The sequence below is a fragment of the Pectinophora gossypiella genome, chromosome 8, assembly GCF_024362695.1.
Source record: "Pectinophora gossypiella chromosome 8, ilPecGoss1.1, whole genome shotgun sequence".
Lineage (NCBI taxonomy): Eukaryota > Metazoa > Arthropoda > Insecta > Lepidoptera > Gelechiidae > Pectinophora > Pectinophora gossypiella.
The window spans coordinates 8,496,805-8,509,941 of NC_065411.1; the positions used below are offsets into that span (position 1 = coordinate 8,496,805).

At 37.1% G+C, this 13,137-nt stretch overlaps 1 protein-coding gene across 6 annotated transcripts in view; it reads right to left on the reverse strand.

The window, feature by feature from the left end:
• The window catches only part of LOC126368681 (uncharacterized), a 43,224-nt gene that overhangs the window by 27,968 nt on the left and 2,119 nt on the right, over positions 1 to 13,137 (reverse strand). The gene's annotated exons all lie outside the window — the stretch shown is intronic.

Sequence of the window (13,137 nt, forward strand, 5' to 3'; positions counted from 1 at the left end):
GGAAGGTTAGGTAGAAGAAAGATGTTTCTTATATTTCGTGGTGAACGATGAAATATGGGAAAAGGTAATTACGAAGTGCGCCGGGTCACCTATTGTGCATTAAAAATTGTATTTATAATATTGGAAATGCGAAAATAAGTGGATAGTTAAAAAATCTTGCGTCCTCTAAATACGGGTCTGACTGACTGTCCAATGCGAGCTCTGGCACATTGTGATTAGAGCTTGGTGCGCGTGAGTCATCGCGATGCGCATGTGCAGATAGTAAAGATAGGTACGTAATAGAATATTTATTCATCGGTACTAAATAGTAAACAACATGTCGTCGTTAGTATCCTCACGTCATACTCCTTCGTAAATACTGCTTTACTCTGGTACAGTTGAGTAATATAAATAACTCTTGATTTCTAGAGGCATAGCAAAACAGTCTTGTACAGGTCTTAATCATGATGACTACTGACATGGCTAAGGCTGGGCTCCATAGTATTCATCGCACTAAAAGAGCCACGCTCTTGTCAGTGTAGCATTCTCCATGCTACTTTTTTAGGGTAAAATAGGGCAGTATTTCCCTCTTGCCTTCCGCTCCATACTATTTATATTACATGCCCTTTTTTAACGTAATACGTAAAATAGTATAACTACACGGTGTAAATAAGTTACCCTATATTATCATCATCAGTTTATGGATATTTCAAATGATTTTGACGGATGCCACAACAGATATGTGGATAGGTAGATAGATAGGAGTACGCTGTGAATGCGCCGGCGCGGGGCGACTGGCAATCTAACTAATGGAGCGGGACCCGCCAATTCGGAAGCGAACTGATGCACGACACTTTTGATGAATGTTCGGATATTCCAATGTCGTGGAATGGTGAATTTAGTATAGGGGGGTTAAAATTCTTCAATGAAACAATTAATCTAAAATGTAATATTGGAATTGGACATTTGCGCATAAAATGTCAAATAACAATATTGCTTACTTAGATAAATTACGTTGATGTGGCATTTTTAACACCTAGACTTTTCAAAATATCATGTTTGAGTTATACTTATTGCTCAGATTTGAGAAAATATTAATTGCTGAAGAATAAAAGTTATTAACAAGCCGTAATACAGAGAGGTATAGAAATAAGTTCGAGAACCTCTGTTATGTAATCAAGTAATGTGTTGGAGCCTTGACCACCAAACTAGAGATAAGAAACGAAGGGGTCTAGCTCGGTGTTTCTCGTGCTTGACTATTTAGTCCCGGGGACAGCCCTTGCTTGTGATCAGCAGTGGCACGTACACATAGACTGTTTATGTGTAGAAATAAGTGAATCGGATGATACGTTTGTCTTCTTACATTATAGAGAATAAAATCATCATCATTGTGTATAATCGTTACTTCAGCGACACCGTGAAACTTCTGAAAGCGTATCTGAATCAAGGGCGGATTGGTTTGCTGCAATAAAGATCTACTGTCTAGCTCACTAGGATTTCTAATACCTGATCAAGGCCAGGATGTAATGTTGTTGTTTCCCTCGCGATAAACTTGCAAAGGATGAGCATTACTCGGTGGAATGAGAGGTACTCATTACTGATGTAACGAGTGAGACGTGACTTGTAGTTTGCGATCATTTGCATCTACACTCGACTGCGTATTTACCATGTATTAACTGACCATAATACTCATGGGATATGCTTTTCAGGGTAAGCATAGATAGGATACATCATCATACAAATTCCATGGTAGATACTCCAGGTATCGGCATACACCGGTTATTTTTGGGTACTATAATTATCTTATGAGAATAGATAGCTTTATAAATGTGTTCAAAAGAGCACGTAGTACTATCGAACCCAGCCTTAACTATGTCACTAGTCATCTTGATTTGGGCCTGTACGAAACTGTTTTGGCTTCTAGTAAATCAAGAGTTACTTATATTACTCAATATAAATATACTTTAATTTTTTAAATTTAGACTACAGGAAATCCATAGATCTCCAAGTCTAAACATCAAGATCTACTCATCTTGCAGGATGGTGAAATGCTTTTCATATCCGCGTATGCATGTTAGGTAATAGTCGCGACCCTCGTGACCCAATTTCTGGCTTTTATTGTTCTACTGCAAACGAGAAGCATTCTTTCTGCTACGTAATGTCACTCCTCTGACTTGCATTTGCAAGTTTTTATGAACCATGCACTGGAGGAATTCATATTTTTTTGTGCAGCAGCGGTCTTTTTTATTCTACGCGATAATATATAAAACACATTTTTTATAATAGGTATGTAAACGAAGTTGTTTGAAATGTCCTATTCACGTGTTATTTTTTACTTTTCACAAAACAAAAATGTTGTTTAGACTAGGATAATGTTTTATTATTAAAAGTAAAACGTGCAGCCTTATTTAGTCAAAACATAATGTGTAATATTTACTATACACTTCAAGCATTTCTACAATAGCATAAGGGGTATTTCTTATCTTATGTTACGATGTTTCCACAGCTGATTGTACTTGCGTATGTATGTATGATAATTTATTTTAAATCGATATCTAAGAGTCTAATTGAATGATCATTATCTTGATAACTTTGATTATGCACAACATGTGTAGATACTTTAAAATTACGTAGTTGTAAAACATGTTTTTCGGATGATACTTTTAGGGATATAAAGATGTCTACCACTCATATAGTAACGCAATGAATTCTGATTACAGTTTACTAAGCTACTGAAGACAGATTAGATTTCTGAGAAACTTTGCGCCTGAAAGGATTATTGACAGGAAAAACAGAATACCTATACTATAATAATAATGAGACCTACATACAATAACAAACGTGTTTTTTACCGCTTCACGTAGGCCTGTATTTCAAATATTTCTGTCCTCAAATAAAAACAGAAAACGTAAACGTGATTAACGTGCGAATTCTTCAATTACCTATTTTGAAAGATACTATAAAAAAGCTAACCACATTTATTACGCTAGTTTCGGTCAATTACACAACAAAAATTACAGTGTGTATAATAACGCCATTAAAAATCTAAATTGGGCTGAATGTGTGAGCCTACCTCAATGCGCGGTCGTTATCACTATGCCGCTGCAGAACGGCCAAGCGAACTTACTCATCTGTGCTAACTCTGTTATCGAGGAGACGCATGTTTTCCTCACCGTCGGAAAATATTGAATCATCCTGCTACAAATTTGCTACCTGCCTACGTCAAAGTTTATTTACGACTCTTGGGCTACTTCCAAAAAGTTCGTGTAGTCTAACCAATTATTTTTCTTTCCCGATACGTTGAGTTTTTTCAACCTTAATTCACTTTGATTTGTGACTATTGATTTTGGATTGAAGGTTCGGTCTCTGGAAGACGATTACTCTACTTATTATTACCATCATCTCTCAACGTTTCTCACTGGGTCCGTTTACGTAACCTGACGAATTGACAGGTCTATGTTTTTTACAGAAGCTACTGCTTGTCTGTCCAATCAGTAGGAAAAACCAGCCCAATACAAGTAACATACTTCCGAAACATATTTATCGGGTATTCTCACGATTCCTTTACTACCGATTACGTGATAATAATTTATGAAGTAAACATTAAAGGAAGCAAATTCGAAAATCATTGGCCTGTGCCCGAATAGTTTATTGATTGTATCTCGAGAATTTTATTAATAAAAGTAACGGTAAATAAAGACATTCTTCAAATGTATATGATACGCGCCTTACAAAAGCCATGTAAAATAAATTCAGACTTATAAATAGGTATACACAACAACATATCATAAATAAGAGAGAAGAGGTCGACACAACAAATGATACCTACACTGGCACATAGTGCGCGTTCCGCGAATACTTGAATGACTGTGCAACTAATCTGTGTGACTGTCGACATGTGGCTCCACGTGCTGCTACATTACCCGCTGAGTAGCTGGTATTGTTTTAGAGTGCGAATCAGGGCAGCAACGGGCGAGGTGTGAAGCGATGAGGGCGTGGGAGGGGCGCGGCTCCGGGGTGCGCCGCCCCGGGCTCCATGCCAAGTACAAGCGCCACTGCATCGTCAGACAACCAACATACGTTCTCTGACTACTCAACCGCTCCTAGTACACAGTTCCTTAAGAACAAAGTTCGCATTCGCGTGTAAAGAACGCAAACGTAAAATAGTAGCTGTGTCGTGTGAATGTCTCGCGCGTAGTCTAGGGTTTTTAGCGCAAACCATCTCAAAGTCCACCGCGCTAAGAATTCACGTGGAATTGTATCGCGATAACGTGGGTGAGAATATTTTTGGCGCGCGTTATTTTTCCGCCCCTTGAGCTTGACAATGGAGTATGGTATCTGCGTTATACAGTGGGTACTGCGGAATACGTCAAGGTTAAGTATTTCATGTGTAATTCCGTCAAACAGGACGCCGTAATGATACTTTACTGTGAGACACTGATGAAGCGTTGCGGATAGCCAATTATCCGTGAATGCACCATTATAGATGATGTCAAAATGGATGTTGTACATATCAGGATCATCCATCACAATAACCGATAACCCGATGTTATTTGACTTTACCGCGAGATATAATTGATCGATAAGTGATAATCCCTTGACTCAAACGGTTTATTTTTATTTTATTAAACAGTACTTAGGCACAAACAGATTCTTGTAACCGACTAGACAACCAATAACACGTCAATTTGCAATCATTAAAGCCTTCACGGTTTACACAGAATTGCAACGTTTTGCGGAACTAAATTGATATGCTGAGAAAACTCAATGGAAACAGGAAAGGCAAGGCAGTCATTGATTGCTCGTGTTATAAGTTATAACTGCGGAACACGTGCGTGCTACATGAGGGAATTTTCGCGTTCTTCCTGTCAAGACCGATACGTAGTTGGTATATCTCTTCTATATAAAATAATGATCTTTGTATGTAGACATTTGGGGATCTTAGTCCCATTTTCACTTTCACTATAATACTATACATGTGATTGAAAATCCAAAACGAACATTAATATAATTACGACCGGTTATTCTGCTTTTTTTTCTTAAAAGTGTTGCCGATTCTGGCAGTTCAAACATAATTTAGTTTGTTTGTTTTTAAAACTGGCTCTATCTGTCTCACACTCGTCTTAATACAATACAAATATACTTTATTGCACACAACATACAAAATAAAATTACACAGATGATGATAGATACAGTACAATCTGGCGGCCTTATTGCTAAGCAGCAATTTCTTCCAGGCAACCAGTGGAAGGGAAACATTGTTACAATTTGGTGATTTTCTTAAGTGAAGGACGACGCATTATTTTTAGTGCTATCAGACTAAAAAGCAAAGCATTGTTCAATATTATTATGTAAGTAACTATAGTAACAGATTTAGTGAAACGAAGTGTTATTATATTCATTTACATTTTAATGAGGACGTTCTCGCATACCAATATATACGAGAAATATTATAAGATAAACCATTTTTAACTACTCTTACTATTCGCTAAAAGGTAATTTAGCACCACCAATTCAGTACATGAGAATAATAGGTACGATAGATTCGTGTTTTAATTATAATTGGTACATCATAAAAAATGCAAAGGACACATCTTCGTTAGCTCAAAAACTGTGCTGAGTCACTTTTTGCCAAGAGAGTCTAAAAATTGGCACTGCATATTTCCGTACTACTCAAAAATAAAAGGAGGCAAGAACTTTTATAAATGCCAATAAGCATAAAGAATATAGGTGCAGGTACGTCATGTATAGACATATCGTAGCCAAGATTATATACGTGATATTATAATATCTATATAGCAAAGCACAGTACGCTTGTATGTGAGCTGAAATGTTACAATTTTCGTACACACATGTATGTATGCATTGTACGGACAGGTGGGCGCCAATAATGACTCAGACATCCCACAGATAATGCTATCACAACTTTTTGTTTGTTTCGACCTATGACTAAGGCACTTCGTATTAAGCCTTATGTAATAGATGCAATCACCCGCACCGTATATGGAGCAGCGTGACTTGAATTCTGATGCGAGTATTATAAGGATTGTTTTTGACTGTTCCTTGATTGGCGTCTGCTGATTAGAAGATCAAATGCAGCTGCCTTGTAATGAATGTTTCGTCTTAAGAGATGATTAGTAATAGTTATTATGTTAACGACGGTTTGGAAGAGTTTATGTTTGAATTAGGTTCACATCGTGATGCCGACTTTTTTAACTTTAAAAAAAAATTGAAATCGGAAGACAATAATTTGAATTTCGTAGAGAGAAAACTATAAAACTAGGCTATGGAAAGAGGTATCCATCTATAGGACTACGTGTGTACGCCAGGGAATTCAAAACTTCTTAGGCCATCCTACATTTGAATATTTACAGTAAATATAACTCACGAACGTACTTCTAATGTGTCGATTTATTCTAAAGTGTCTTCGTATAAACAGGCAAGGGCATATAAGCTATGAGATACATTAACCAGTACGAACTAGTAATTGGCTGGTGCATGAATAGCATTTGCAATATGAACGGAAGCGCCTGTCATAGCCGCCTGTCATCCAGGCAATTGGATTGCCTTTAATTAATTCCCATTAGAATGATGGTGACTGCCTCTCCCTTACAGCGAGTTAATTGGCTGGGAATCAATGAACTTAAGGCTTCCGCAAAAGCAGGTTAGAAAGAGCGCAATGTAGAAGACTGCTGTCGTCAGCTAGGACTAGGAGGCTTCTTTCGTCGATTTGAGCTATTTACTTAAGTACGTAGTTGTTATATGATGATATGAAGCATATCAGAGGCCTTTGGTAACTAAACTAATACCAGGCTCGGTGAGGTCGATCATTGCCTTATGTCCCTCATGAGACAATGTTCATTAGCCTAGGTTATTGGTCACATAAATATTACTCATCAGTGGGACATAGATACCTCCCGCGTAACATGTCATGGCGCAAAGAGAATAAAAGGTCTTGGATATACATATGACAAGTGTTGCCCTCAACTTGTGAGTTCTATTGTGTGGTGGACAAGCCTTCATCCTTTATCATGACAATTTCTATCTATTAAAATTATGGCAAGTGACACTTCTATTTCCCCCGACTTCAAACATCCGTGATACTTCGGGACCCATATCACCGTTCGACATTTCAGCGCAGAGCGGAAGTATCCGTCGTGTTTTGTCATCGACACCACGTTTGGCGAATCATCGCGAAGAATAGATGCCGGCCAGTGCCAAGTGACGTCGTGACTAATTGTCACAGTGACATCTTGTGAGTGACTCATCTTATTGGTCATCTGCGGTAACTGCTGCTTTGTTTACTTGGTGGAGAAAAGTACTGATAGAAATTAGAGGTGTCTCGTTTTCCACCAATGGAGTAAAAGTAGGTGACATTTTGATACTACAGTAAATTATTTTTTTTGTTTTCGCTACATTAATACATCACACTGCACATAGAGGTTACCCACATTGGGGCTATAGCGAGGGTCCACTCCCGGATCCACTAGCAAAGACCGTCATCATTATTACCTTCTAAAATAAAATAATAACTATTTATGTGACTTTACTACCAAATTTAAAGGTTCCAATATTTAATAGCACCCCAGGCCTTCGACACAGACAGACACTGCTGTACATCAATATCTCGGAATACTTATGAAGTCAGTGATATACGATAATTTTTAAGCTAGAGTACTTTTGACCTTATCAGTATTCGAGCACTCACTTAGCCTTGGAGCGTATTGCGTATTTCAATAGTTTTTATTGACACATGATAGTCAAACAGCGTGAACTCGATGACTAATCGATTCATCTGCACAGAAACAACAGATCAATAAAGTAAAAAAAATCCCGCTTGCTAAAACTTGGATTGTTGAACCTAGAGTGAAAGGATACCTTATAAATGACGATGAATTTAGGCAAGCATTTATAAGGGGTTTTCTGATATTCAACCCTTAGGGGGATCAAAAAGATACCACGCAGACGCAGATGATGCAACGAACAGCAGCTAGTACAACAAAAAGCTATTATTTTTTTTATTTCTAATACAAAAGACTTTATATCAAGATGACGTGTTACTCACGTAAAACGAAAACAATAAGAATTATTTTAGTCGTGCGATCTCGTCATATTTTTATACACGAATTTGCAAATAAAACTGTCTCACCGGCAAACGGCGTAATAGCATGAAGGTGACAAATGAAGGTGGATGACGACCAAGTAAATGGCTTCACCGCATGATACGCTTAGATCAGCGATTCTTGAGATATATACTCTTAACAGTGTTCGAGGTCACGTAAATAAATGTGTTACTCTTAAGATGATTACTGAGGGTGGGCGTTCTACTTAAATATTAGTATTTTTCATTGTTCATCTAGAAGTAGGAAGGTAGCAGAAAAAATTGCCACACCTAAAAAGTGCATCAACCTACATCCTACGTGCAATTGCAAATGCACCATGGTTCAGCGAGAATGAAGAAATACACGAATACCTTAACATGCCAACCGTCGCTGGAGATATCAAGAATTACCAGAAGAAACATCTAGAGCGATTAACCGATCATCCGAATCCCCTCGCCAACAAAAAGCAAACAAAACGGAAACTACGATCAGTCCACTAGACTATAAACAGTTTTGTTGTGTGGATAAGTGACGTGTCAGGACGTATACCATTTTCGAGGTCTGAAAGCTCTGAAGCTTTCAGACCTCGAAAATGTGGAAACGACTGAAGAGAAGCCATGTTGTATAAAGTGGGAGGCTGTGACACTGGTATACGTCCTGACACGTCACTTATCCACACAACAAAACTGTTTATAGTCTAGTGGACTGATCGTAGTTTAAACCAAGAAAAACAAACATCTAAAAAGTGATATTAAGCAATCGCAAGCAAAACAAAACCCAAGGAAGATAAAACACAGGGTCAACATGGTTGTAAATAAATAAAACTTTATTGACAAATAATACCTCTATTTTGATTTTCTATAATACCAAGTACCCATAACAGCCGAAGAATGGAATTGCAACGACAATAGGGGATTGTTGATTATCAGTGAGGCTTAATAAACGCTTTTTTCATGAGTCCTCATGTGATCAATAGGTGACAATAAGCAGAATGGGACCGAGGGAGCGGGGATCGACGACCGCGCCTCATACGTTATTGCAACTTTTATTAGTACACACTAAGGGCTCGTCATACGCAGCAATAAATGACGCGTCGCGTCGTGAAATTTTCAGATATTGCATGTCTGTCTTCCAGTATGCGTAAAAAAATCGTCGTCTAAACATTATCTAGAACTATTTCGAATTTCAAGTCAATAACATTAGACTACCCTGGGCGCCAACCCACTCGCGTCAGACAGAGTACTGTGGGGTAGAAAACAAAAGGGAAACTACTGCTCTATTTTTCCCTAAATAGTAACATGGGGATGCTATACCGACAAACATTAGAAGTTCTGGAGATCAGTTTTTGAGACAGATAAACAGTCATAAACCCTAAGATTCAATGATGTGCGTGTGTATATATGGTTTATGACTATCTGTATAACGTATGTGTACCCATACGTTGCTGTTCTAAAAAGTAACAATGAGGGTAAAGTCGTTTTTCCAGCAGAATGCGCAGCCCACCTGACATCATTTCACCGGGCGGCTGTGATATATAAATGTGGCCATTTTGATCCATATCGGCGGAACAATAATATGAATCATCGATTAAGCAGTTGAATGATTGTTTATAATTAATTGACTTGAACAACGAGAAATTTAAGTGATAACACGGCGTTAATGGGTAATGCAAAACAATTCCACAATAGAATAATTATTTATTAAAGAATTACATCATAAATCCTATTATACCTAAATTTATTCATATTCAGATAGGTGGAGAAGAGAAGGCCGTGTGTTTTACGTAAATATCTGCAATTAATTGGCTTCACTTCGGTAAAGTTTTGCCTTGACAGAGAGTAATATACGGAGCCGACCTTCATTAGTGGAAGAGGCACTTTAGGAAGATCTGTTATTAATGTTTAATGACTGAAAAAATGTTGAAGGTATTGTTCGGACTTCCTAGGTAAATGCGACTTCTGACTCTCACATAATCTAACCTTAATAGACTTATGAAACTAAACGTTACAACAGAAACCAAATTGATCATAAATATTTTGTAATTTATTACATCTAACTTTCGTTTCGAAATCCAATAGGTAATAAATTGTAAATGCGTGCGATATATAGAAAGACCTTACAGCCGCTTTTAGTTTGATGAATTTTATAAATGACATCATAATATTTTTACCTTCATCTCTATGACATACGAAAACAATGTCAAGATACGTTGGGGTTAGTCGACTTCTTTAACACGTATGTACGGATTATCCTAGGTACATTTAACAAGTACGCTGCACTCTAGGTTTTACTTTTAGTGTGTGTGTGTGACGGGCGCTGTATTTGCACATATAGGAGCCTCGACAGAGGATGCATTTTTGATAGTGTTGCGAGTTATCTGCAGCCCGTGAGCCCGTCTACATTCAGTTTACATATTCAGTAGTCTAACTTTCAATCTGTTTGTAGAGGAAACTTGTGATTGAATGCAGATCATGTTTTTTATTGCCGGGTTTTTATTCAACACACATAAATCCCAGTCCTAGTGCTTTACATTATATGAGTTGAAATGAAAAAGTATTGCATTGCTAGCCACTGGCTTCCCCTCATAAAGGTTATGCCGAGCATACTCCACCACGACACTTGAACGGGGGTTGGTGGGGTCCCGACTGGGTACAGAAAACGGATCATCTGTTTCTTTAGAATTATTTCTTTAGACTTTATTATTAAGTCTATTTTCGCTTCTCAGTCAATTTATCGATAGCATTGGACTATAGTTTGAACTATACAACCACTATTTTGTATCGACATAAAGAGCATTGCTATTATGAATTGATTACAATAATTTGTTAACAATAGATAATCGTAAATAGGTTAAGCTAGCGTGTATTGGAAACTTTAATAAAGATGATAGGTGTTCGTTAATACGATGTTATCACGAAAGGGCGTGCGGATTAGCAGAATTTATGCGGCGAGTTAGTAAATTGATGTCAAATGGATAGAAGAAGAAGATAAATTCGTTTTCTCTATTATGAAAAGTATTTGACAATGGACGATTTGTCAGATAAGCAAGTACCTACAATAATCGTAATCGGCATTTGTTTTGATAGCTACTTATGACTGATATTTGCATTCAATGCATTACGGATAAGTCGAAGGTGTCGAAATAGATTACGTCCTGTCATCTTGCAAGCGAAGATGCAAGCTGGTAACTTGAAGGCCTGAAAATATATTGTTCATCATATTTATCTTAGAACGCTATTAGCTAGCTAGTATCAACAGTGACTGTAGGTTGTTTGATGAAGATTTGTGATTCAGCCCACGCTACGTATGCATGTTACGCGTGCATAAAATATAGCAAAACAAACACTTTTTTTTTCCGATATGACTATGTAGATTTGCCTCAGATGGCATTTGCAGCTTGGGCGGTAAAATAGGGAGCGCTGAGGGTACTTGCCCGGTCGGTGACGCGTTCAGTTTAGCTCCGAGCGTTATGAAATGGCTTTTCAATACAGATAGAACGTAAATAAAAATATACTGTACAATATTTTAATCCATGCATACGCATGTTAATCATTGTAATAAGGTAATTCTTCTTACATGTTAGTTGTTTGTTATTAATAAATAGAAGCGCAACTGTTTAGAATATCATAAATATTTATAATGGTTGATAGCATTGCCCTATATACTCAAATCAATAAACATAATAAACAGGTTATTTGTATAACTATCAAAACATTTAGATAGCTATGAGAATAATTATTATTTTATTAATAATTTATTGCTTGAGGATGCAACTGGAGAAGATTAAGTAAGAAGAAGGTGCTGGCACTGACCAGATTAAGAAAACGCTAAGCCAGAAGATGTGATTTATCAACCATCTATGTATAATTTTAACAATAGATAGATGATTTTTTGGTCGGTGTACTGCGGAACGGAAGGCGATTGGGGCAACCACCGTTCTACACGCCCTATCTATGGAGTAATGGCGATTACTCCACCGACAAGAGCGAAGCTCTTAAATAAAGAGAGATGTATAATTTTATCATAAAACACTTCATTTATTGTAACAGTAAAATGATCTATCTTCTTCTATCGTGTGGGTTTTGAGGTGGATGACCAACCTCATCAACCCTGGTGTCAGGGTTATTATAGAGCCACCAAAGGCCCCTGACGTGACTTAAGTAACGACTACGTATTTACATCAGTAAGTAGTAACTGGGACCAACGATTTAACGTGCCTTCCGAAGCACGGATCATCTTACTTCTGGATCAGGTGATCAGCGTGCAATTTGGTTAGGACAAACTAGGGATCACAAAGTGATTTGTCCCCACCGGGATTCGTCCCGGGACTTGATCGTGAGCAGAACGCTCAACCACTGGGCCACGTAGGCCGTTTAAGTCTATCTCCATGGGGTGTATTCGTAATATTGTCCAGAGTACGCCAGCCGGTCGTCAACGAATCTAGCAACACTCACAATCGTAATTATCCCCAAGTAGATCATTGGAATAACTAACCCATGATTTAAATGAATTGAGGAGTGAGTCAAATATTTAATGTTAATTTTATAGTGTAATAAATAACATTTCACATTCTGTTTCGAAATAAATCTTATAGCTTTACATGTTAACTAGGTAGGCCAAGTTTCACTCAGTTTATCTCTACTAATTACAAGCAGCAGTTACAGACAGTTTCACTAAATGTCTAATGAGTTAATTTATGTATTTCTTATTTTGTAAGATAGTGTTATTTTGTACTTAAATTTGATATGTGTGAGGTTGGATATACAATACAAAATTTATAGTAATGATTTGAAAGTAAACTAAATGTTGTGTTACATTGTAAAGTATTAGACCTATTGTCTTGTTGCGTTAAAATTATTTTTAATGTTTCTTTTTCCATTTCATATATTTTTTATTTAATTAGAAATAAAGAATATTATTAATTCACAGAACCCATTATCTTATTGAAGTACAAACAGCCTAAGTTTATAAAGCTGGTATTTATAATATGATATATTGAATAGGTGATTTTATATACTGTTATTTTTGTAGACAGATCACATTTACTTTATGAGTA